Source organism: Piliocolobus tephrosceles, chromosome 11 (assembly GCF_002776525.5).
Source record: "Piliocolobus tephrosceles isolate RC106 chromosome 11, ASM277652v3, whole genome shotgun sequence".
Taxonomy (NCBI): Eukaryota; Metazoa; Chordata; class Mammalia; order Primates; family Cercopithecidae; genus Piliocolobus; species Piliocolobus tephrosceles.
In genome coordinates, this window is record NC_045444.1 from 125,351,213 (window position 1) to 125,375,256 (window position 24,044).

The window sequence follows — 24,044 nt, forward strand, 5'->3', positions numbered from 1 at the left end:
GTTCTTGCTACAGTACTCACATCCTCAGCTTGCTCACGTCCCCATGCAGGGGCCCTCAGGATCACAGTCGCTGGAGAGCACCCCTTTGTGGCAGTGCAGCTTCCATCTGGTGAGTCCTCGGTGCTCCTCGTGGTTGGCTGAGATCTGTTTTATGGGTCTGCTGAATCACTGTGACTCTGTCACCTGCTGTCAGTTGCTGGACTCATTCATATCGCCTCCCTGCTGTTCTCCCCATCTTTGTGAGCTTATGACCCTTCTCTGGAATATATATTTTTATCTTTCATGAGAAATTCCGAAAATACACAAAAGCATGAAGAATAGCGTAATCAAGTTGATCTCAGGTCCTCTGCTCACCCACCACTTCCCCACCTTCTAGATTACAGGGAAGCAGGCTCCAGTCATCGCAGCATCTTATCCAGGAAGACCTCCGAATCAAATGCCATCAACATACCCAAATAAACTGACAATTCTATAATATTATGAAGTAGCCAAAAAGTGTTCCCATAGTTTCATAAACATTTTTTAATATTTTGTTCAAATCAAGATCCAAATACATTGCAATTAGCTAATGTATCTTTTAAGACCCCTTCCCCCAACCTCCTGCTTCCTGCCGCCCCCCCTTCCCCCCACCGATAATTTATTAGCGGAAGACATTGGGCCATCTGCACTTTGCTGATTACACCCGGGTGTGGATGAGCAAGGCTCTGTCCCCTGCTCTTCTGAAATCTGGGCGCTCACTGGGAGGCCTGGTCAGAGGCAGCTTAGATGTCCCAGCAAGACCTGAGGCGAGTCCCTGGTCTCTGGGTGGCTTTTTTGTGTTGCGAAGGCTTGAAATGATCACTGCCTGGATTCTCTCATCAGGGTTAAAAACAGAGCTCTTCGAGTCCCATCAGCCCCTCCCCATGTGTTAGCAGGACCATTTCTATAACGGGAAGGAATCCAAAATCAACTATCTTGTTACTCTCATAAACAGGGCTTATGAGACCCCGTCTCTACTAAAAAAATACAAAAAACTAGCCGGGCGAGGTGGCGGGCGCCTGTAGTACCAGCTACTCCGGAGGCTGAGGCAGGAGAATGGCGTAAACCCGGGAGGCAGAGCTTGCAGTGAGATGAGATCCGGCCACTGCACTCCAGCCCGGGCGACAGAGCGAGACTCTGTCTCAAAAAAAAAAAGAAAGAAAAAAAAACAGGGCTTATGAGAAAGGCAGGGTCATGCTCGATTCTCTCCCTCAATATGCCCATGTCCGAAAATCGTGAGTGGGTCTCACGGCGTCCTCCAAACGCGAGCAGTGAGGAAGCTGTGTTTTTCCAGTCACTGTTTGTGAATGCTCACGGTCCTGTCCGTGATGAGCAGGGAGCCCCGTGGTTGGCCCGGGCGGTCCTCTAGACTCCGTGAGTGCTCTCCGAGAGCAGCGCCTGGCTCTGCTTTGAGATGCTTTGGGCTCTTTCTGTATATTTCTTCTTTTTTTTTTTTTTTTTTTTGAGACAGAGTCTTGCTCTGTCCCCCAGGCTGGAGTGCAGTGGCGCGGTCTCTCGGCTCACTGCAAGCTCCGCCTTGAGGGTTCACGCCATTCTCCTGCTTCAGCCTCCTGAGTAGCCGGGACTACAGGTGCCCGCCACCACGCCCGGCTAATTTTTTTTGTATTTTTTTTTTTAGTAAAGATGAGGTTTCACCGTGTTGGTCAGGATGGTCTTGATCTCCTGACCTCGTGATCCGCCCACCTTGGCCTCCCAAAGTGTTGGGATTACAGGCTGGAGCCACCTTGCCCAGTCCTCTTCCTGTACATTTCTTGACCCCTGTGTAGGTCCCTTTTGTGGGAAACAGTCTTAGAGACCACAGTCTGGAGATTGGGGTAAGCGCTGTTATTGGATTGGGACTTACGAACTACCGATCTTCACTGGCGTTTTTGTGAATTTCCTGAGGGATGGACACGTGTGTTTGACCTGCCACCCCTCCTTGGAGCTATGGAGAGCACCTCACGCTGAAACTGATATTCAAAGGCCCGAACCGTCATATTCGAGGCCCATTCCAAACACTGACTTACAGGCGATGTCATTTTCCCCCACAGTGTTCTTAACTGAGTTACTACTGTTCTATTTACCATGGTGGGGAGGGGCACGCACGCAAAGTAGAGATGAGGTAGAGAAGGTAGAAGTTTTCTTTCAGGTAAAGATTTACAATATTCTGCAGATAACATAGATAACTTAAGTTACCTTGGAGCTTCATATGTAGGTGAGTTTTTATATGCCACTTCTGTTTATCTCATTTAGGTGTATCTATGCAATGCCAAAGACAAAAGCTTATGTTAACAATTCACTATAAATTAAATTATGCTTGCAAAATAAAAATAAAAAATATTATGGTGCAAGAAGTGGGTGTTTTGTATTGCTTTCCACTGAAATCAAAATGTAAAGAAGTAAATACAAACAGAAGTCACAGTGGTATTTCTGGATGTGCACAGAGGAGCCTTTCTCAGTGCGGAGCTGGGCGGGAGAGAGATGCGTCACGGGCAGATTGCATTCTACCCCGTGCTCGGAGCTGCGTTCCCGGTGCAGAGTTCTAGAATGAAGGCAGCTGCAGCACATGGCCAGGCCTGCAAGGCGCCGCGCATTAGTCTTCTAGAAAAGAAGGGAGGTGAAGCTCTTCAGGCTCTCTGAGAACTGCAGCAGAGGACACTGTTCGCTCGAGCAGGAGGCGGGAGAGGGCCCACGCAGGAAACTTCCCCTGCTTCCTTGTCCTCTTCACTACCAGGGAATCACAGGGCCTGGGGTGAACTCTGGCCCACGGCCTTCAGTGCTGATGTATTAATTCATTTAAGGGACACCCCGTTTGACAGGTGTGGGAAGCTGATGTACAGACAGTTTAAGTGACGTGCCCAGGGCCACACATCAATGAAAGCAAACCAGAACCCTGGCATCCTAACTTGAGGCTGAGCAGTGAGAGGAGGCTGGTCTTGCAGGAAACATCAGGGGCTGAAGGAATGTTGTGTGGAGCTCACAGGTCACCCAGGGGGGTTTCTCAGGCTGGGTGTGGTCAGCAACACCCAGGAGCAATGAGAGGACCTGGGTCCTATCCTGCTATAGAGACCCAGGCACCCCGAGGCCTGAGAACTTCTGCTCTGGAGTTGATGGTCTTCCAAAGCCAGCACCAGGGCGCCTGCCTGACCCCTCGCCCTTTCTGTGTGGCTTGGGCTTTGGTTTCATTCCTGATCAAAGGCCAGGCCTCCCCGTAATTACTACTCACTGAGAGCCTACAGCCCAAAGCTCTCCGTCAATAAAGTCACTTCTTCCTAAAAAGCTCCTGCGGCTGTGGCAGCAACCTAGGATCTGCTACCGCAAAGCTGCACAAGGCTGAGACAACAGCCCCAGGGGCACGGCCAGGCCCCACCTCCCTTCCCAACAGCACCAGGAAAACAGGTGACGAGAGGGGAAGCCCAGCCAAGCCCAGCCTGCTGAGCACAGAGACGGAAACAGCACATTCCTGAAACAGTATTTTCACTGCTAAAAATAAAAAGCTACAATTAATACCAGGTGTGCATTTTACTCCACTGTCTCTTTTTTGTTTTTACGTAAATCGGCTTTCACTTCTACCAAACTCAAAGCACCTTCCCAGTCTACGTTTTCAAACTGCTTTCTTACTGGCAGAAAAAGTCTAAGTAAATGCATGCATAATAAGGTATGAACTCAGCCCAAATCTGTGCCACCGAGAAGGGTGGTCCCTGCAGTTGGCAGGATCTTCCCCCAGCCTCCAACCCCCTGCAGGCATCTCCGGCATCCCAGAGCTTCTCCAGGTCTGCTGGACCCGAGAACATTCTGATGGAGAAGGCGAGCAGGGTGCTGCTGGAGGGCTGGCTGTCCCCATGCCCTCACCTCATCCACCAACCTTGGAACCAGCCTGAGGGGGCACTGGCGTAAGACGGGGACTACTACATCGGGAAGCTCTGCAGTCTCCAACCCCAGACAGTAGGATGGTATTTGCAAGGAAAGCCTCATCAGAGTAATCTCCACCCAGAATCTCCTTTTAGGTTGTCTCACAGGACACTCAGATAAAAAGACCTGGTCGCTCCAAATTTCCAGGGTGGACTTCAGACACGAGGAGAAGATACAGGTAACACCTGGAGACAGGCAGAGCGGGGCAGTGGACGGGGCGTAGACTTGGGTGGGGTGTGAGTTCAGACCCAGCAGGGTGACTCTAGGGAAGGTACCCTGGTCTCCATCTGTCGGGGTGACGGCAGGATGCCTGCTTGTTGCAGGGCAACAGGAGCTCTGGGAGAAGGGCTGGCATGGGTGCGGCTTGGCCTTCATCACGGGAGCAGGACGCACCATCAGCGTGGGAGTGGCGGTGACAGGGCCATGCAACATGGAGAATCACTGTCCAGGAGAGACAGGGCAAGGCTTCCTCGGTGGAGCTGTGCCCCCTGGCCTCATGAGCTCCACACACTTCTGGGACAAAACAGCAGGCCCAGAAAAAGCTTTCCATCACCCAGGATGATAAACCCAGTGATCAGGATGCCCACGAGTGTGTCCAGGAGGGTGCAGGGCTGCAGGTTTTGGCACGTCCTATTAGTTGAGCACCAGGAAGGCAAAGAGCATTGACAAGAGAGGAAGGGCCTACCCACGTCGCCCGAGCTGGAGCAGACTGATCGCCGTATCCAGATGTAGGTTATGGGCGCAGCACAGCCCAGGCAGCGAGCCCAGACTCCTGGATGCTGGCAGCTCTGAGTGGAGCCTCAGCCCTACAGGCACACAGCCCTGCAGGGCTCCTGTGCCACAGGGTGGCAGGCAGAAGCTACCACATGAAGGCCAAGGGCCTGACCTGTCCACTGTTCCAGTGAGAGCGGGAACACCAGAGGGAAGAGCTCAGCAAGTCCAGTGTGGATGCCCAGCCCTGGAGATTCCAAACCCCCAGCAAGTGGGCGCCCTCCCGGCACACACAAGGTGGACACAGGTGCACCTGGGACGAATCCTCCCTGTCCCCTTTTAATAACAGAATTATTCTAGCAAAATCAATGTCAGTTTCACACACGAGTCAAGGATAAAAACACATTTGACCATGCTCAGATTTAGAAAATTCCATTTTTTACTCTAACTAGAAGCCAAGAAGGCTCATTGGAAAACACAAAAATTACACTTTGAGGATATAAGAAAGAAACCAAAGGACCTGCCTTTCCTCCCTCCACAGTCACTAACCAGCGCGAGTCCTGTGGTCTCTAAGTGAACCGCTTCCACTGAAGCAGACTTGGGTTCTACAAACATGCACGAGCTGAACGTCCGCGGACTGACTGACTTCTGTAAAAGGAGGGTGTGGTGACTGCCAAGGCGACCACAGACAGCTGCCCATCCCTGCCCCATAGTCCAGTAGGGAAAGACTTCACTGCAGCCCCCATCCCTCACCCCCAGCCCTGGCCGGGGCTTCCTCATTCTGCAAAACCTGTATGCAAAGCAGTAGAGATGTGAGGTACTAACACAGACATGACACTAAAATGGAACTATCAGCTTCAAGGGATTCGAATAGGACTCAGAAACACTTTAGCTTCATAAAGCACCAAGGAAATGGGAGCTGATTTGTTCTCCAGTGCAGAGAGAGAAAGAAACACTGGCTTTCATTTCCTCAGGGCCCTTCCCACAGCTCCTGGTTAGGAGTTCGGGTCCTATGCACCCATCGAGCGCTCTCTCTTCCAAAGGAAATAAAAAGCTCTTCATAGTGTAGGAGAATGAAGGGAAGAGAATTCGAAAAACGAAGCTGATTTAGGTAAACTTCATATTCCTGTGTCAAGCAGGAGTCCTCATTTCTAAGCATCTATCCCGGTGGCTTCTGTGAAGCTGCGAGCTCCTCTCTGCGTGGGGCACCCTGTTGGCAGCCTGTGTCCCGCGTCCCCATGCTGGGCAGGTGTAGTGACTGCAGACAGACAGCTGACCACAATGCTGACCGCAGTGCAGCGGCCCCTGTGCCTGGGCCATGGCCCCCACAGGTCAGGCAGCAGTGACACGGCCTGGGCTTTATTAGAAAAAGGAGCCTGAAGACACCGGGCTCCATGGGGAAGGTGTCTATACTGCAGAGGGCTCTGGAACACAGACACGATTTCCCAGGCAGAATGTCAGGAACAGCAGGTACCTGGCAGGCAGGCTGCGATGGGCTCCAGGGAAATGAGCAGAGGGCTCTGATTTGGATCACGTCCAATGAAACCGGCCCTTACAGTCTGCCATCTGCACTGCCAACCCCCACGCAGACCCAAGAACCCCTGCTTTCAGGAAAGAGAGGGCCCATGGAGGGCTGCCCCACTGACGTGTGCTCAGGAAGGGTTAGGGATGGACCAGGCGTCCCGGGCCTGGCATGGAGAGTCTGCCGTCTCTCACCCTTCCACAGCCAGACCGTGGGAATGGGTTAGCTTTCAACCCTGCATCCAACCCTCCAGGACAGAGGGCACCCCAAGTCTGTCATCTACAGCTCCTGTCAGGGCAGGTACTGAGACCACACACGGGCCTCTGAAGCCACCTTCCATTTTCAGACACCAAAGCCTCTTAGGGTCACCACTGCCCCCAACAGAGCTAACCCCTGCTACCTGGGTCAAAGAGCTAACTCAATGTCACAGGGACGGTGCCCGTGCTCCTCCCTACCTCACCTGTCATCCAAGCTAACCGCTAGGGCCTTCCCCGACCTTCCCCTGTTCCCCAGCCGCCTCTGCCCCTCAGCACTGAATTCCTACAGGCACTCATCCTTCCTGCCTGGTCTCCCTACCCCACATTGCTGGCAGGTGGCAAGTCCTGCAATTTAGGCCAGAGACTCAGGTTCCAGAGTGGGTGCTCTGAGCTGCAAACCTCTACGTACTGTCAGAACTCTGAAAAGGCAATATCTGAAGATAGATGGCTGAGAATTTTCCAGAACTGGTGGCAGACATGCATCTACAGACACAGAAAGCACAACCATGCATGAAAAAGCAAAATGGAATCAAGACAACTTCAAAGGGAAATGGCAGACTGACGAGACAGAGTTCCGAAGACCCTGCAATATGAGCAACATGATCCAACAAAGGAAATGCAGTCACAGAAGCCAGGACCAGTGAGCCTCTGAGAACTAAGAGAAAGCCACTGTCAAGCGAGTATCGTGTTCACAGGGAAGCTATTCTGCAAGAAAGCACAGGATATAAACATATACCAGACTGAAAACTAAGAACGTTTAAAAGACTCACCAGGAAGGCTTCAGGGGAGGATCAACAACATGGAGGTGGGCAGAAAAAAGGGGAGGAAGAAAAGGTGAGCAAGGAACTGGGGACTACGGAAAGAAATCTAAACAGACTTCATCTGAACACCACAGGAAGAAGAAGAAAGAAGAAAGAAGACGAGGGGGAGGAAGGGGGAGGACTGGGAGGGAGGGAGAAGAAAGAAAGAAGAAGGAAGAAGATCACCTAACTTGGGGGGTTGAAGCAAAGGACAATTTAAATAGTGGAGAACAGCAAGACGTGAGTGGGGGAGGGGCACTCAGTGTTAAAGTGTCTGTAACCCACGTGTTGTAGACGTCAGGGACGTAAAATGGGAACTTTAGACATTTTAAGCTCATACAGTAACGTTTCACCTTAACTGCCAGGAATAAAGCGCATCACCTCCAAAGCAGCAGATTGGGGCGGGATCCATCCGAAAGAATTTTAAGGAGAAGAAAGAATGAATTTGTTGGATAACTAATATGGCTGTTGGTCACACCCAGTGGCTCATGCCTGCAATCCCACACTTTGGGAGGCTGAAGCAGGTGGATCATTTGAGCCCAGGAGTTTGAGACCAGCCTGTGAGGCATATATAATTATTATATATTGTATATATAATTATATATTATATATTATTATATTAAATATATAAAAAATTATATATAATTTACAAAAATTTTATATACAATTTTATATACAATTTATATATAATTATACAAAACTTAATAATTATATACAATATTATAGTATATAATATATAATGTATTATAATATATGATATATGATACATATGTTATATAATTAATATATAATTATAATTATATGTGTTATATATTATAATTATATATAATATATAAATATATAATTATTATATATATTTTATATATAAAGTCACAAAAATCTCAAGTAAACTATAAGCAAGCTTAATCTAATAGTCTATACAAAAGACAGCAGACCAATACACATGGTATTTTAACAAAAGAAAAGCAAGAAAACATAAGAAAAGCAACCTATGTACAAACCACCTATAAATCCAAGTTACTGTTAATTATGATCATCTTCATAATGAAAATAAGTATATGATAAAATCCAACTATTCATTATAAAAGCTGTTAGCAAACTAGAAATAAAAGAGCACTTCTTTAACCAAAAAAGAATATCCATTAAAAGGCCCCAGCAAACACTGCATTTAATGGTGAATCTTGAAAAAGCTGATGTAATGATACAGGCACAAAGGAAGGGAATGCAACTCCTGATCCAGACTCCAAGACTGCTGATACAGAGCTCCTCCCACCCCCACCACCTGCAAAGAGAATGACAGGGAAGTTAACAGAGCTAATGAGGAAATGTAATACCGTGTTAGATAAGATCAACACAAAAATCCAATTCTATTTCAATATACTGCAACAAGCAGAAAACCTAATATTAAAAAAGAAAAAAAATGCAAGGCACCTAGAAGTAAATCTAACAAAAAGCGAGAAAGACCTTTATGGATAAAAGTTATAAAATACATTGAAAGACTTTTTTTCTTTGAGACAGGTTCTCACTCTGTCACCCAGGCTGGAGTGCAGTGGCTCGATCATGGCTCATCGCAGTCTCCACCTCCTGCACCATCCTCCCACTTTAGCCCCTCAAGTAGCTGGGACTACAGAGGCGCACCACCACGCATGGCTAGTTTGCGTTTGTTTGTTTGTTTATATATTTATTTTGACAGTCTCGCTCTGTCAGTCGCTTTGACAGTCTCGCTCTGTCACCCAGGCTGGAGTGCAGTGGCACAATCTCGGCTCACTGCAAGCTCTGCCTCCTGGGTCCACGCCACGCCATTCTCCTGCCTCAGCCTCCTGAGTAGCTGGGACTACAGGTGCCCACCACCACGCCCGGCTAATTTTTTGTATTTTTAGTAGAGATGGGGTTTCACTGTGGTCTCGATCTCCTGACTTCATGATCTGCCCGTCTTGGCCTCCCAAAGTGCTGGGATTATAGGCATGAGCCACCGCACCCCGCACCCGGCCCCTATTATTTTTAAAGATGGAGTTTTGCCACATTGCTCAGGCTGGTCTTGAACTCCTGAGCTCAAGCAACTCACTCGCCCTAGCCTCCCAAAGTGCTAGGATTAGAGGTGTGAGCCACTGTGCCTGGCCCTGAAAGACATTTTTAAATGGTCTAAATAAATGGCAAGATAGCTCGTATTCAAAGACAGGACAACTTACTATTCTGAAGATACTGATTCTCTCCAAACTGAGGTACAGGTCCAATGCAAGGTAGTTCATGATCTTAAAAGCTGATTATAGAACTACATGGAAGAAGAACTGAGAAGCAGCTGAGGTGGTCCCAAAGAGGGTAGATGCAGGTCCTTTGCAGATTACTGTGGAAAAACACGGTGTTCCGCAAATGCAGCTGGGACAAACGCTTATCCTGCTATTCTACGGGGAAAAAAAAGATGGGATTCGTCCCTATTCACACCACAGGCCACAACGGATTCCACGTGGATTAAGACTCAAATGTGATAAGCAGAATCTTGAAACTTTTAGCAGACACTATTGGAAACTATCCTTGGAATAGAAAACTCAAGATGTGAAAAGTGCATCTTATGACCAAATATGACGTTGTTACCTCTGACTACATTTAGATTAAAATTTTCTGCTCATTAGCCTTAAAAAGTGAAAGACTGAATCTCAGAGGAGCTGCTTTAACACATCAACTGACAAAGGACCCGTATCCGTAACATGTAAATAACTCCTATAAAGCCGCCAGAAGGAGAGGATTCCAAAGAACAGCAGAAGGTATGAACGGGCTTTTCACAGAAGACCCTGGCGGCACGGGAAACAAAGGATCAAATGCTGGACCATGTTAGTGAGCCCGGAAAGGCAAATCAGACCCCCGGAGACCCCACTTTACACCCACCAACCCAACTGCGGGTGGAGAGGCAGGGAGCGGGGGCGTGGGAGCAGCGGCAGCATGAATGAGAGGAGCCTTCTAGAACAGTGGGCTTTCTCATAGACAGCCGAATCTCGCTTTCATGACCCAGCAACAGGCCCTCTCCTTGGTACAGCCACCCTTGAAAAATTCCTGCACGTCTACACAAGGAGAATGGTACTAGGATATTCATTATAGCAGCGTTAACTACAAACGGCCCAAGTATCAACAGAGCAACAGATAAACGGTGGAATATTGAGAGTGTGGAATTGCATACGGCAGTGAAAGTGAACAAATCCCAGCCATGTGGAATGATATAAATGAATCTTAGAAACAACGTTGAGTTATAAAAAAAAAAAAAAAGTAAGCTGCAGAAAACCATGTCAGTATGATTTCGATTTTTAAAAGCTTGGAAAAGCAAATCCAAACTGTATGCTGATTGAGGAAGCATACTCACACGGCAAAACTAGATTTTTAAAGAAAGTAACTCAGTGATAAACCCTATTCTCAATGTTACATTTTGGGGAGTGGGGAATGGCTTTACTACAACCATGTGCATTTATTACCCGGCCTGTGAGCACAAGGGCTTGGGGCTTCCTTGGAAGAGCCTGGCCTTGCTTAAACCAGCACAGGGAAATGTCCTGCCCCTCTTCCACCAAAAGTGATTCGTTTGTGATACAAGGTCCCCTTTATATGATCATAACAAAGGAGGAAACCCCAGTTTAGGGGACAGAGTGACAGCACAAACTCCTACCGCCCAGAATTCCTGGTGACAGAGGACACTCAACAGGTGGCATAAGAATGTTTATACAATGACCCACTTGCAGTGCGCGCTTAGAACGCGAATGAGACCAGAACCCTCTCCAGTGAAAACCAACCAGCTCCTGCGGCACCTTCCAGGGACGAGCATGGAAAGGCACTGTTCCTTCACCGGCCTGCTCTTTTTTTTTTTTTTTTTTTTTTTTGAGACGGAGTCTAGCTCTGTCGCCAGGGCTGGAGTGCAGTGGCCGGATCTCGGCTCACTGCAAGCTCCGCCTCCCGGGTTTACGCCATTCTCCTGCCTCAGCCTCCCGAGTAGCTGGGACTACAGGAGCCCGCCGCCTCGCCAGCTAGTTTTTTTTGTATTTCTTTAGTAGAGACGGGGTTTCACAGTGTTAACCAGGATGGTCTCGATCTCCTGACCTCGTGATCCACCCGCCTCGGCCTCCCAAAGTGCTGGGATTAAAGGCTTGAGCCACCACGCCCGGCCCACCAGCCTGCTCTTAAAGAGGATGTGTGGCATGAACCTGATCACAGAAAACACATTCCACAAACACCGAGGGTCCTTCACACACGCCATCCTAAAAGAAGGTGGACGTTGGCCTGTCCTGCTTTATTGGACAGTATCTGAAAGCTGGATGAAGCAATCTTAAATGTTACAATACCTGCAAATCAGGATCATGACTGCGTGGTAAAATCACCTAGCTTTTACGCATCTAAAATCACTTTCTCACAAAAAGATTCACTTACATTCCATTTTAAATGGACCTATTCAAAATTTAAACAAAAATGTCTGAGAGAAGAAATATATCATTTCTTTCATCCTGTTTTTTAAATAGTATAAACAGAATTGTTGCCCTCACAATAGAAAATCACTAAGCAGTATAAAAGTCAGCTTCCAGAATGCTGGAAAGAATTAGGCTTTGCCCTTCCTGACAGCCCTGCCCCATGCTTCTCCTGGGGGCTGAAAGTCCTGGTTGCTAATGGTGATGGTCCTCAGGTTGGTCCAGGCCCCCGCACGCAACTTGACTCGGTTTAGTCATATGAGGATGAAGAAATCCACAGCACTGAGTTTTATCTTGAGATAAAAGAAACATCAAAGGAATCTGCATTTGAAATTTCCATTCCATCCGTTTCTCACCTCACTTGGCTTAACGTGAATGATATGGTTGCCAGCCAACACCAGACTCCAATTCCTGGGACTTTGTCTGAAGCAAGGGCTGTGGTTTCTAAACCCAATGATTCAAAAGCTGAAGCTGCAGGCACAGCTTTCAATCCCAGGCAGTGACTTTTCCACTTTGCTTTCACTGAGCTGTCAGACATTCTTCAGCCATGTAACATATTCCCCAGAATCCAGCATCTTAAAATGTCTTCAACGACTGCTATCACTGATCATGCCTTTGCTTTCAAAAATAAGCCCCGAAAAAACCAAAAACAAACAAAACAGAGGCAGTGGCACGCCGCACCACCGTGGGGCTTCCCCGAGAGCAGTCTCACGCGCTGCAGACACGGAACTGAGACTTCAGCGTGAAGGTGCAAAGGGTTCCATTCTCCTTAGCCATCTCATCAAAAGCACAGGGTCACTTTTTAGAAAATAGCCCTTAAGTATGAAAAATGCTCTTAAAGACTTTGCTTTAACATGACTGATGGGAAGGTTGGGAAAATGATGCTTCGTCTCACTAAAATTTTAATCTGCAAACCCAATGATAAGTATTTTTACACAGAAATGGATAAAAGTGATGTGAACGGGGATGCTTTAGATTTCTAGAGTATTCTTAGGAGCCAAAATCATCTCTAACTTTAATTGTGAGACTTGGTTGAAAGGGTCTTTCTACCCACGGCCTCCTGGCTGAGCTGGGTGGGCGGGGGGCTTTTTCCTCTTGACATTTAAAGAACTGCTTCCTGTAAAGAACACAGGCTAGGGCACTGACCCTACTCCCTCAACCCCATTCTAAAAGCAGTCAAAAAAAAAAGAAAAAAAAAAGGAAAAAAGATATAAATCTCTCCAAAAACACAGATCTGACAAGCAGACAGCAGCCATAGAATTCTGGAAGCCAGTCAGGGGCTGGCTGACCAGACTGCTGAAGCCAGGCTGGTGTGAAGGCCAGAACAGCCTGGGGAAGGCTGATCTGCAAAGAGCATGTGACCCCTCATCCCTTCAGCACCCCATGGAGGGACCAATCCCATTCCCCCAGAATTCCCAGGCTTGGTGCCATCAGGCTGAGGGCAGGAGTGCCAGCAGGGGCAGTAAACAGGGGCAGTGAGAGCTGACATGCCAAGGGGCGAGGCTGTGGGAGCCAGGCCTGGACTCCAGGAAGGAGCTGAGAGGGTCCTCTCTGGGCTAAGAGAACAGGACAACAGGCAGTGGCATCCAAGACCACCAGGAAGTGATCGGGTCCCTGCCTGCCACCTGGCCAGGAAGAGAAGCAGTCAGTATGTCCCGCCCAGCTTGTGAGAGACTCACTCTTAGACGATGGCCAGCCAGGATCACCAAACATTTGGGAAAGACTCTAATGTGAAAAACAGAAAAGCAGACTGAAACAAAGGCCCCCTCTAGCCTCTGTACCCACTTGGGTTCCAGCCTGTTGACTTGTTCACTTCTTTACTGTCTGCCCCTCCCTGCAATCGCCCAGGAACACGTAAAGGTGGAGGAGGTGTGGCGTCTGGGTTGCTCTCTCTGGTCCCTCCAATACCAGGAGCTGTCCCCAGATTATGAGACAGCGATGACACTGGAGGGAAAACAAGAGTTAGGAGGAGGAGGGCTTAGCACAGCTCGCCAGTCCCATAATAGCAAAGTAGGGGCCAGGGAGGGGCGGGCGGGGCCACAGCCACAAGGGCAGATGCTGGGTAGCCAGCGGGAATGCTGAAGAGTCAGCTGTGGCGGATGCTGAACGAGAACGCACTCAGCAACGGCCCTCAGGTTTCCTTAAACCCAACAGCACAACTCAGCAGTGCTGGCGCCCCTCATTCCCTGCTCGCTGAAGACTGCTACTCCAGTTCAACCACTCACTGGAGGATCGAGCTCTCCAGAAGAAACTTCTGGACCCTACACATTCACAGACAAGCCTGCTACTGTTGCTACTGCATCTGGAATTCACTCGGGTTCCGGAGATCCATCTATTGTCTATCCCCAAAAGCCTGTAGCTGCAGCTATGTGTTTTTCCAGTTCACAGAGTGGCCTGAGCCATTACCCAACTCCAGCAACAACACTCCTGATGTGCTTACGCTGGAAAACCCAGCATCAGGGTTCCCAGGAGAAAAACCAAGGGGAGAGGCAAAGGACAGCCCACATTCAGCACACAATGAAATAAAAGTATGGAACACACACTGCCTGACAGGGACACAGTGAGCCTTCATCTCCAGCTCCCTGGAGCGCTTGCAGTGGATGGGGCAGGGCCTGCCCTCCATGAGTGCACAGCTGGATGAGGGGACCCACAAGAAAGCAGAACGCTATGCAAAGCACGTGCCTAACCGCCTGCTAGTCCCTATTTCACAGATGTGGAAAACTGAGGCATGGAGGCAGAGAAACCCGCCTAGGTCACGTGGATGGGAGCGACAAGCTGGGTCTGGCTGATGTAAAGTTGACAGGCTCACTCTGGGTGTTAGCTTCTTGTGTTTGATGCATGTGACACACTAGTATAAACTCAGTGGCTTGAAACAACATATGTCTATTATCTTACGGTTCCGGAGTCTACAGTCTGACACGGGGTTTACGGAGCTAAAGTCAGAAAGCCGGCAGGGCTGCGCTTCTTCTGCAGGCTCCAGGGCAGACTCTGCTCCTGGCCTTCTCCAGCTCCTGGAGGCTGCCATGTCCCCTGGCTCCTGGTCCCTTCTCTCCTCAATGCTAGCACCTGCGTGGCCCTGTCTCTGCTCTGTCTGCATGCCTCCTCTGACTCCAATCCTCTTGATTTCTTCTTTAAAGAATCCTTGTGAAGACAAAGGGCCCACCCTGATCATCCAGGATAACCTCCTCATCTCCAGGTTCGTAACAACCCCATCTGCAGAGCTCCTTTGGCTGCATAAGGTTACCCAGTCACAGCGGCTGAGGATTAGCTGAGGGACATTACGGGGATTCCATTATTCTGTCAACCACACTCTGGCTCCTTGGCCAAGATCAGACTAGAGGGGCAAGGACAGAATCGGGGCCAGGTGAGGAGGCACCTGCAACAGCCACGTGGGTGACACCTGTGGCTTGCCACGTGTGACAATGCTGGAGCTGTGAGCAGTGGCCAGGCTCAGCACACGTTAATAGCTTTAAGGAGGTATATTTTACACTCCACCCTTCTCAAATGTACAATCCAACAAACTGTTAGATTTATCAAGTTTTTAGAACATTTTCAAACTTGACTGGGACCCTTCCCTCTGCACACGCTTTAATGGGCAGCTGCCAGTGCTGGCTGCCAGGCCACGCGTGGGGCTGGAGAGAAAGAGGAGTCAAGGGGACTCTCAGGATCCTGAGCCTGGTGGTCGCCCTGAGTAGGGGAGGACGCGGGAGAAGCAAGTTTGCAGGGGAAGATCAGGAGCCTGCTTTCAGACTTGCTGAGTCTGAGAACGCCCAGCTGGGGATGGAGAGCAAGCAGGCTCTAGCACCTGGAAGGCAGGTGAGACCCAGGCTGGAGCCAAACATTCGAGTGACAGAATCAAGATGGTGTTGTGATCTATGATTTGATGGGATGAGGCCAGGAGATCACCAAGGGAATGACTCAGTGGAAACAAGGAGTGGGCCAGAGATGAGCCCTGGGGCACTCGGATGTGAAGATGCTGCAGAGATAAGAAAAACCCACCAAGGCGCCCGAGGACTGGTGGCCAGGGCACGGGAAGGTACCAGGAGCACACGGTGCAGTGAAGAGGTGCTTCCGCCAAGTCAACACTGGTGAGAGGCCGTGGGCTGAGACTGGGCACGGAAGCTGGCAACAGGGAGTCACTGGTGACATGAAACCAGGGGCTGGCGGCTGGGAGCCCAGAGAAGCAGGGTCCACGCCCCAGAAACCTGGGTTCCCTGCAGGCCAGAGTCCCTCATCTCACCTGAAATCAGCAGGGAGGGCACAAAGACCATCGCCAACCTCCTCGCATCTGGAGTGGGCAAAGGCTGAGGACAGGGGCGGCTAAAGGCGCAGGGAGCTCAGTTCTACCACCTGGAGTCCATCTCTCTTCTCTGGTCAACATGAACGGTGGCAACACTAGGAGACACCCCCGCAGGAAATGCCAGACCTCTCTCTAATCTCCAGCAGCAGACACCCCTTCCCCACTCACCAAAACAGAAAGAAGACACACAAACTTCAAAGCAAGAAAGTGTGGACTGGCAAAGCTGTCTGCGCCAGCACCTCTGCACCGGGCTCCCTGGAGGAGGTGGTCATCAGCTCCGCACAGGCACTGGGGGTCTGCGAATCTTGGTTCATAAAAAATCACCCTGAATAAATAATGACTGGTGCAACCTCTCTGGAAGGCAATTTGAGAATGCGCGTTAGTCCCCAGGTAAATATTTATGCCTTTGACTCGACTCATAAAAGTTATGATATATTCATAGAATGCACCCAAACTCATTTTAAAATAATATGTACTTTTAACACATTAAACCCTAATTTGTTTAAAAAATCAAATAAACTCTTCAGCATACATATGTACATGTGCTTACATTGTATATGGCTTTTACATTTTAATTAGGACCATATTATGCATGCTTTTCCCCTAGTAATCACTGTGAACACGTTCCACATCAATGAATATAAAAACGCACATGTTTATATATATACACACGCACACAGATATTCATCATACTCACATATGTACATATATATGTAGTATTTATGCGGAAGATTCCATTCAAGAACAAAAATGAAATGTTCTCACACACCTTTCCAGAGAAAAAAAATATAAAAGAAAACGTCTCCAAAAAACCTTGGCACTAAGAGCTGATCTTTTCATGTTCTGACCTTAGAGACAACTGGGGATGAGGAGGAGGATGAGGAGGGTGCCCTACCAGCCCTGACCTTGCCCTCTCAGGACAGCTGGGGACATCGGTGCTCACTGTCCACACCTGCTGCGCTGCAGACCACTAACAACCAAAACCTTCTGAAGAAGAGAAGGCTTTGTTTAACTGAGTTTTAAATTTTATGTGATGCTGAAGATTTACGGTATGAACATCTGAGCCTTTCCTCTTGAACTGAATGTCCTTCCAGGAACACAGCCTCCTTCCCTGGGTGAAGCTCCACCTGCCAGACCCTCCGCCTTCACTCTACCCCCTGCACGCCTTCCCCCCGTGGGCTGCTTGGGCCCCTGGGAACAGGACTGACTGGGAACGGTGTGTGTCCTTCCCTTCCCCGGGCCAGGACGGGAGTCTGCAGAGAAGTGGGCGCGCTGGGCTTCCACCCGCCGTACTCGCCTTTCTTGGCAAGTCAGAATGTGCACAGGAAGGAAGCTCTGACTAAGCCACCTCCAACTATTCTCAACAATTTCTAAATGACACAGTCCCTGGTTTGTCAGAAGAGACGTAAGTAGCAAAAGACAGGTGACTGCATTCACGCCACCTTCCCTTCCCCCAGTGTAACCCCAAACCCCGAATCCCCTTATAGCTCTCCTATGGAAAGGGAGGCTCCTTGGCAGACAGAAGACTCCCTTGCAGACATTCTCACACCCTGGGCCACAGCAGGCTGCGGGCACCAGGCCTCAGGGTGGGCACAGGAGGACATGCCTCTGCAGGGCTCCAAAGGGCCCGCTGGTGGCAGAGCCTGAACACAGCACAGGCGGGAACAGGGTCTCCAGGAGCCGGCAGCATCGCTCCCAGAAGCTCTTGGAAAGCAAGAGGCCCTTCTACTCCCCTTCATGGTGGATAATCAAGCGACCACACCTTCAAACCCGACTTTCCGAAACCCAGTGGTTCACCTAAAATTCCTCACATTTTAAATGGAAACGGTAACGAAACTAAAATTTGGGGGAAGAAACTTAATGTATCTGTTTTCTCATTTTTCTCAGTGACAGATTCAGTAACTATTTTAAGGCTAATAACCTGATAAATGTCAGTCTAAATATATTATTTATATGTTATAAAGAGAATCACCAAAACTAAAAATAACACTGCAAGTAACAAAATAAAAGAGATGGCGGAAAGCGTCTGTGCCGACGGGCTACTCTCTCACAGGGACATCAGCACACATGGTCCAAAGGTGTTGGAACCGGAAAGCACAGTTCAGGGAAAGCATATGAGCTTATAAGAGTTCACACAATAAGAACTAAAAAGAGGGCACGGCCTTTTACATCGCCAGAAGGAAAAGAAACCACACACGCCAGACCAAATAAAAGGTAAGAAAGCCCATATCCAAGAAGTCAAATAGAAAACAAAACAAGAAGCCTTCACAACAGAAAACAGGGTTGGGCACAGGAGCTCACGCCTATAGCCACAGTCCTTTGGGAGGCTAAGGTGGGAGGAGGATCGTTCGAGGCCAGGAGTTTGAGACCAGCCTGGACAACATCATAAGACCCCATCTCTACAAAAAAATTAAAAAGTCAGCCAGTAGTGGTGACACGTGCCTGTAGTTCCAGCTACTTGGAAGGCTGAGGCAGGAGGATTGCTTGAGCCTGGGAAGTAGAGGCTACAGTGAGCCATGATCATGCCACTGTACTCCAGCCTGGGTGACAGAGTGAGGCCCCGTCTCAAAAAACAAAAACAGAAAACAGAACATAAAATTGGATGAAAATTGTAGGAGAAATATGTCCATTTTATCAACATTCATAAATAACACAGTTACATGAAAATTATCAGATTGGACAAAAAACAGAACTGAACAATCATTATATTAAAAACCAATCCAGCGTAAGGCTCAGATTCAATGGGTAAAAAGCCCCAAAAGGCAAATAGAAACAAAATGAAATGTGCAATCAAGATATCAATATCACAAAGATTAAATCCAACCCGAAATACCAGACAGATCTGCCCATTTCCTAAGTATAAAGCATGCAATCTACAAAGAGGATGGAAATGTCTAAGGCATGCACGATGTGTACCTTCAAGTGAAAACACAGAATACACAGAATGCAGACACACGTGCTCAGCACTAGACAGGAACCTGCCCTTGCACGCTCACGGCAGAGCAAACACACAGGAGGTGTGCGTACAGAGGAGGGAATCGTACAATTCCTACTTCAGCCAACAGATAGGCTTCGAACCGCTTCCCACTAAGCCATGCATGCCTTTTGTTGCAAGCCCCATGAAACATTTACAAAAACCAATGCCACGTAAAGAACACAACTTCCAAATACACACAGTGTAGACTAAACACTTCAACACACAGCAACAGAATTAGAAATAAAACCAGGAAACAAAAATCCCACCATAGGAAAAATGAGTCCCTTTCTCTTAAACACTTCAAATTCTAGTGAAAGTGATACAAATTTATAAAGTAATGAACATATCACACATCGAAAATTGTAGGAATTGCCTAAAATTGAGGTCAGAGAACAATGAATAGCTACCTACATTTAAGTAACTACAAAAGGAACCCAAACAAATAAAAACATCGGACTCAGAAAGTCAGAAAAATAACTAGAAAATTAAAGCATACATTGTGCAATGAAAAAGAGGAAGAAGATAATAAAGATGAAAGAAATCCGCCAGATTGCTGATCTAGGCAGAAGTGATAAAGCCTACGCAGGGACAGTTTGTGCTTCTTAGGGCAAGACAGTGACCTCGGAGAAGATGGTACCAGAAGACTCTCAGGAACCGGTCAGCAGCCTTTCCTTATGAAAATCTTCAACGACACACAAAGTTAGCGAGAGGAATATCATAAACACCCACGTATCCAGCTGCCACAATGATCGACCTTAGCCATTCAGCTTCATCTATGAACATCCATCATTTTTTCTTTATTTCTAATCCCATGGAATGACATATCTCAACTTTAAATGGGTAACAGATGGGAAATGAGTCATATATTTTATTACAGATTTTTCACACTAATATTGTGAATTTAAAAAATAATTATAGAATCACAGGAAGTTCCAAAGAAAGTCCAGAGAGGCTCCAGGTACCCTTCTACCAGGTTTCCCCCACTGGTTCCACCTTCTGTAGCCAAAAAAGCCGGGGACCGACCTTGGTGCCACGCTGTCACCATGACTAAGGCGGAGTACTCCCTCCCCACAAAGACCCCCTCCCGCCGGCCCTTGGACTTAGCTCATGCTGCGGGCAGTGATGTGTGACCCGCTGAGTGAAGCACAGAGGCCTCCCCGCCCTGTCTCTCTCTACCTTCCCTGTTCACAGTCGCCTTAAATGATGCCTCCACGTGAAGGAGAACCCTGTCAGACGCTATCAGCGTGCTTGTGAACACCATTTAGAAAAATAAAAGAGAAGTGAAGCGGATGGAGCAGACATTGGCCCGTTCTCTGACATGAACTGCCCAGGAAAGCCAAGGTCTGTGCACCACGGTGCCACCTGACACCACGTCAGGGGAGGAGCTGGGAGCATTCTGGGAAACCCTCTGGAAAAAAAATCACAGCTCCAACAAAGCTAAGAGTATCTGGTCACCCCACAGGGGCTACTGAAACGCAAAGTGGAACAAAAAGGGCAGGGGTGTGACAGGAGCTTTGGAGACCCTGTCCCCCCCACCTAGGGGTTAAGAGTGGCCACCTGGGAAGGACGGCCCATGCCCATCTTTGTGTCCTCAGCACTCACCGCAAGGCCTGGACTCAACGGTGTCACATGAGTCACCTGGAGTTGCGCCTCAAAGTGCGCTGAGAGGGGGACACGTGCACACACACACACGCACACACGTGCACACGCACACATGTGCACACACATGCACACACGCGCACACACACACACACAGCCTTCAACTGAAGAACGGCGACTTCCACATCTGTCCACATTCTTAGAGGCCCCCTGAATGTAGGATAAACTCAGAACTCTCATTTTCCAGCCAGTCCTCGTGGATAGGAGCCATGTTCACAGCTCACACAGCTGGATGGGATTCTTTTCTGGTGAATATTTCTTTCAGAGGGTTCTATTAAATGACAAGCTGAAACTATTGAAGCTATTATGAACTTTGAGAAAATAAAACTTTCCTTAACAGGTCACTTAAATGGCTCTTTTCTTCTGAGTAATAAACTGTATCAACAAGCTTTACTCAAAAACATATTCCAAATTTGATTCTAACAGAAAATAAAGTCCTTCCTTGCCAGCATCAAATCCAAATATGGCTGTAAGTTCGCCGCCATAAGGGGCTCCAAAGACCCTTCCCACCCAAGGGCTGACACCCTGTGCCACAGCGAGGCCAGAAACATACCAGAAACGCCTCGCTTCACATCCCCGGCTTTTACGGCAGCCCATGATGTTATTCTCGTGGAATTCTGCATGCAGAGTCCCTGGGTGCTGGCCGTACCAGCCAGGGCTCTATCTGGAGGGAGCAAGACCATCTGTGTGCTTTTGCTCCGCGATTTAATGGAAACGCAAGTGTTAGATTTTTTCCCTGCTCCCTATTTCAGAACTATCCTTAAAGCCCTTTAGAAAATCTTTTTAATGTTCCTAATTTGTTCTATATCCCCAGGAAGAAAAAAAACATCTTTTGGAAATATTTGCAAGCTCAAATTGAGCAAGAGCTGAAAATAAAAACCTGGCATGCAGTTGGTAAGCTGTGGCTTTCAAGAAGTGCACAAATGTACTTCCTGGAAACTATAAATAGAACCAGGCCTTACCCCATACCAAAAAAAAAAAAAAGGCGAAATGTGCTTTAAGTTCTCACACAGAAGCGCAGCCACTAAAGACAAGCATGACCTCCAGAAATAACAGACAGAGCCACCGTTTGAGATGCTGCTACAATCACGTGATGGACAAAGCATTCCTGGAAAATCGTTCTAAGACTCTACAATTCCAGTGCAAAAGCAATTGAATAGAAACAATAACAAAAGACTAATATTTCAGGACTGAGCGCGAATTTAAAGTGTTTTTGCTTTGTGATCTTTCGTCCTCACAGCCCCCTGAAGCAGGTCCCAGCGGGGACCCGGGTTTCACAGATGGCAGATGCAGCCAGTACGAATTGTCACCTGGATTCAAAACTGGCCACACCTCCTGGAACACCACCGCCTCCCTGAAAGCACTGCAGCCCGTCTCTCTAGCCTGCTCACACCAGCACAAGTTACACGTTACTCCTGAAAGCTATCCAAATACCCTAAACCCAATGGATAAAAATATATTGTCTGAAAATTAAAAATAGTTTCAGCGGTCTAGGAAGTCTACAAACCCCACTGCAGTTGTTCTTGCCTTCTCAGTTACGTAAGGTCAAGTTTACATAAGAACACATTTCAGAATTTCCTTCTTAGCAACCTCCAAACGTTTGGTTATGTGTTTCACCTAACAGCTGGGCCAAAGTAGGAACCACTATTACTTAACAGTAACAGTTGAAATATTTAAAAATAGAAAACATTTCTTGTACTTGGCATTGGAGAAGATGAGAGGGCACCAAGGAAGAGGCCTGAAGGACGTAGCCCCCTCCTCTGGGGTGAGCCAGCCTCTTCCAGGCAGCAACGTGCATTCCGCCTGGGCTTTCTGGAGACCGGCCTGGGCTACAGCATCTTTCAAGGGCACTGTGGGTGGAATAATCCAGCAGGCAGGTGGAAATGCAGAAGGTAGGGGGCTGGTTCAGACTTCTGTCCAGAAAAATCACCTGGGAAGCTTGTTAAAAAGTGACTTACACCTCCCAGCCTCAGTTCCTGAACCAGTAACTACTGTGTGATGTCCCCAGGGGCATTAAATGCCAATGAACACACAGTACTTAGCTGAGTGACGGACGGGTGGCCTTGGTAAGGAGACCTGTGGCCATCAGTGTCCTCATCATTGCTGTAACTAGCAGGAACCGCAGGTCCCACTTTGAGCAGGACCTTGCTGCTGGCTGTGGAGGCTGTGTGCTCACACTCTCTGCCCAACAAGGATCCTGGAGCCGGTAAGTCTCTTGCCAGCAGTAACACTTTACAAAGTAGGATTTGGTAGAAGATGCATGCTAGCACTAAGCAAACATTGTTTAAAGAAAAAAAAAAAGGAAAAGAAACAAAGTTTACTTTGTGAAGCTTGCACGGAGGAGATCCACTGCCTGGGAGAGTTCATGTCCATGTATCTTTCTGCTGTGAACACCCAGCGCAGGCCCCTCCCAAGTTCAGCTCAGGCTCGCAAACGCCCACCACTCAGTGTCTCAAACTGGGTGCCTTTGAAAGCACTGCACAGATCCATACTAATCCTCATCCCAGCGCAGGGTCCGCTCCACCCACATTCCCCAGGAATTCATGCAACTCCATCAGCAGTGCTTAAAGCCAAAAATCCTGAGGTCACCCTCGACTCTTCTGTTTCCTGCACAGCCCATCTGCAACCTAAGGAAATTCCCTCTATGTCAAACATCTCCAGAGCTGGTACCATTTTCTACACTCCCACTCCGTCTAGCCGGACTGAGCCCATCCACTGCCTGGCTGCTCCCAGACCCTGGTGCGTCTCCCTGCTCCTCCGATGCCTGCCCCACGTGGCCACTGCATTCGCTATGGCATAGGTTACGTGGTGTCGCTTCTCTGCTCAGAATCTCCAGGAGCCTCCATGTCACTCAAAGCCATGCCTTTTAAGTCTCCTGCGCTGTCCACTCCCTCTTCTCCTGACCAGGTCTTTGGCCTGCAGACGTCTGCTCACCTTCTAAGGAGGCCTGCCCTCACCAGCGGGTGTAAAATCACAGCCCCTCCACTCTGAGCCCCGCTCTGCCTTCCCTGCTCTACTGTTTACTCATTGCCTTTACCAGTTTCCACTCTTCCTCCCAGGGTAACACGAGCACCATGAAATAGGGGTCTCTGTGTCAATCATAAATACTTGAATCCCACATGCCAAGGACAGGGGCTGGCATTAGAAGACCCAATCAGTATGAATGGGTGAATGAATGAACGAATGAGTTCAATGCAGAAATCCACCCTCCTGAATCCCCTCTGTCCCTGACTGCTCACCCTCCTTCACAGCAATTCTCGCCTCTCACATGTTCTATATTGTAGATAATTTACAAGCAATAAGCTTGAATTAATGAGCATATTTAGAATCCAGCACCCAACAACTAGAGAATTCAAACTCTTCTCACACAGGTATTAAAGATTCATAAACACTGACCACAAAGCAAATCTCAATAAAATTCAGACTGGGTAATTTCTAACCATAATGGA

General features: G+C 48.3%; 1 protein-coding gene across 10 annotated transcripts in view; it reads right to left on the bottom strand.

Annotated features, from left to right (window-relative positions):
• Positions 1-24,044, bottom strand: part of HDAC4 (histone deacetylase 4) — a 343,637-nt gene that overhangs the window by 148,844 nt on the left and 170,749 nt on the right. The window contains exon 1 of one of the 10 annotated variants that reach the window (XM_023228696.2): positions 7,191-7,214. The exons of the other annotated variants lie outside the window; for them this stretch is intronic. The gene's annotated coding sequence lies outside the window, so the exon portion shown is untranslated. Of the gene's footprint in view, positions 1-7,190; positions 7,215-24,044 lie in introns of those variants that run through there. 10 annotated transcript variants of the gene reach the window in all.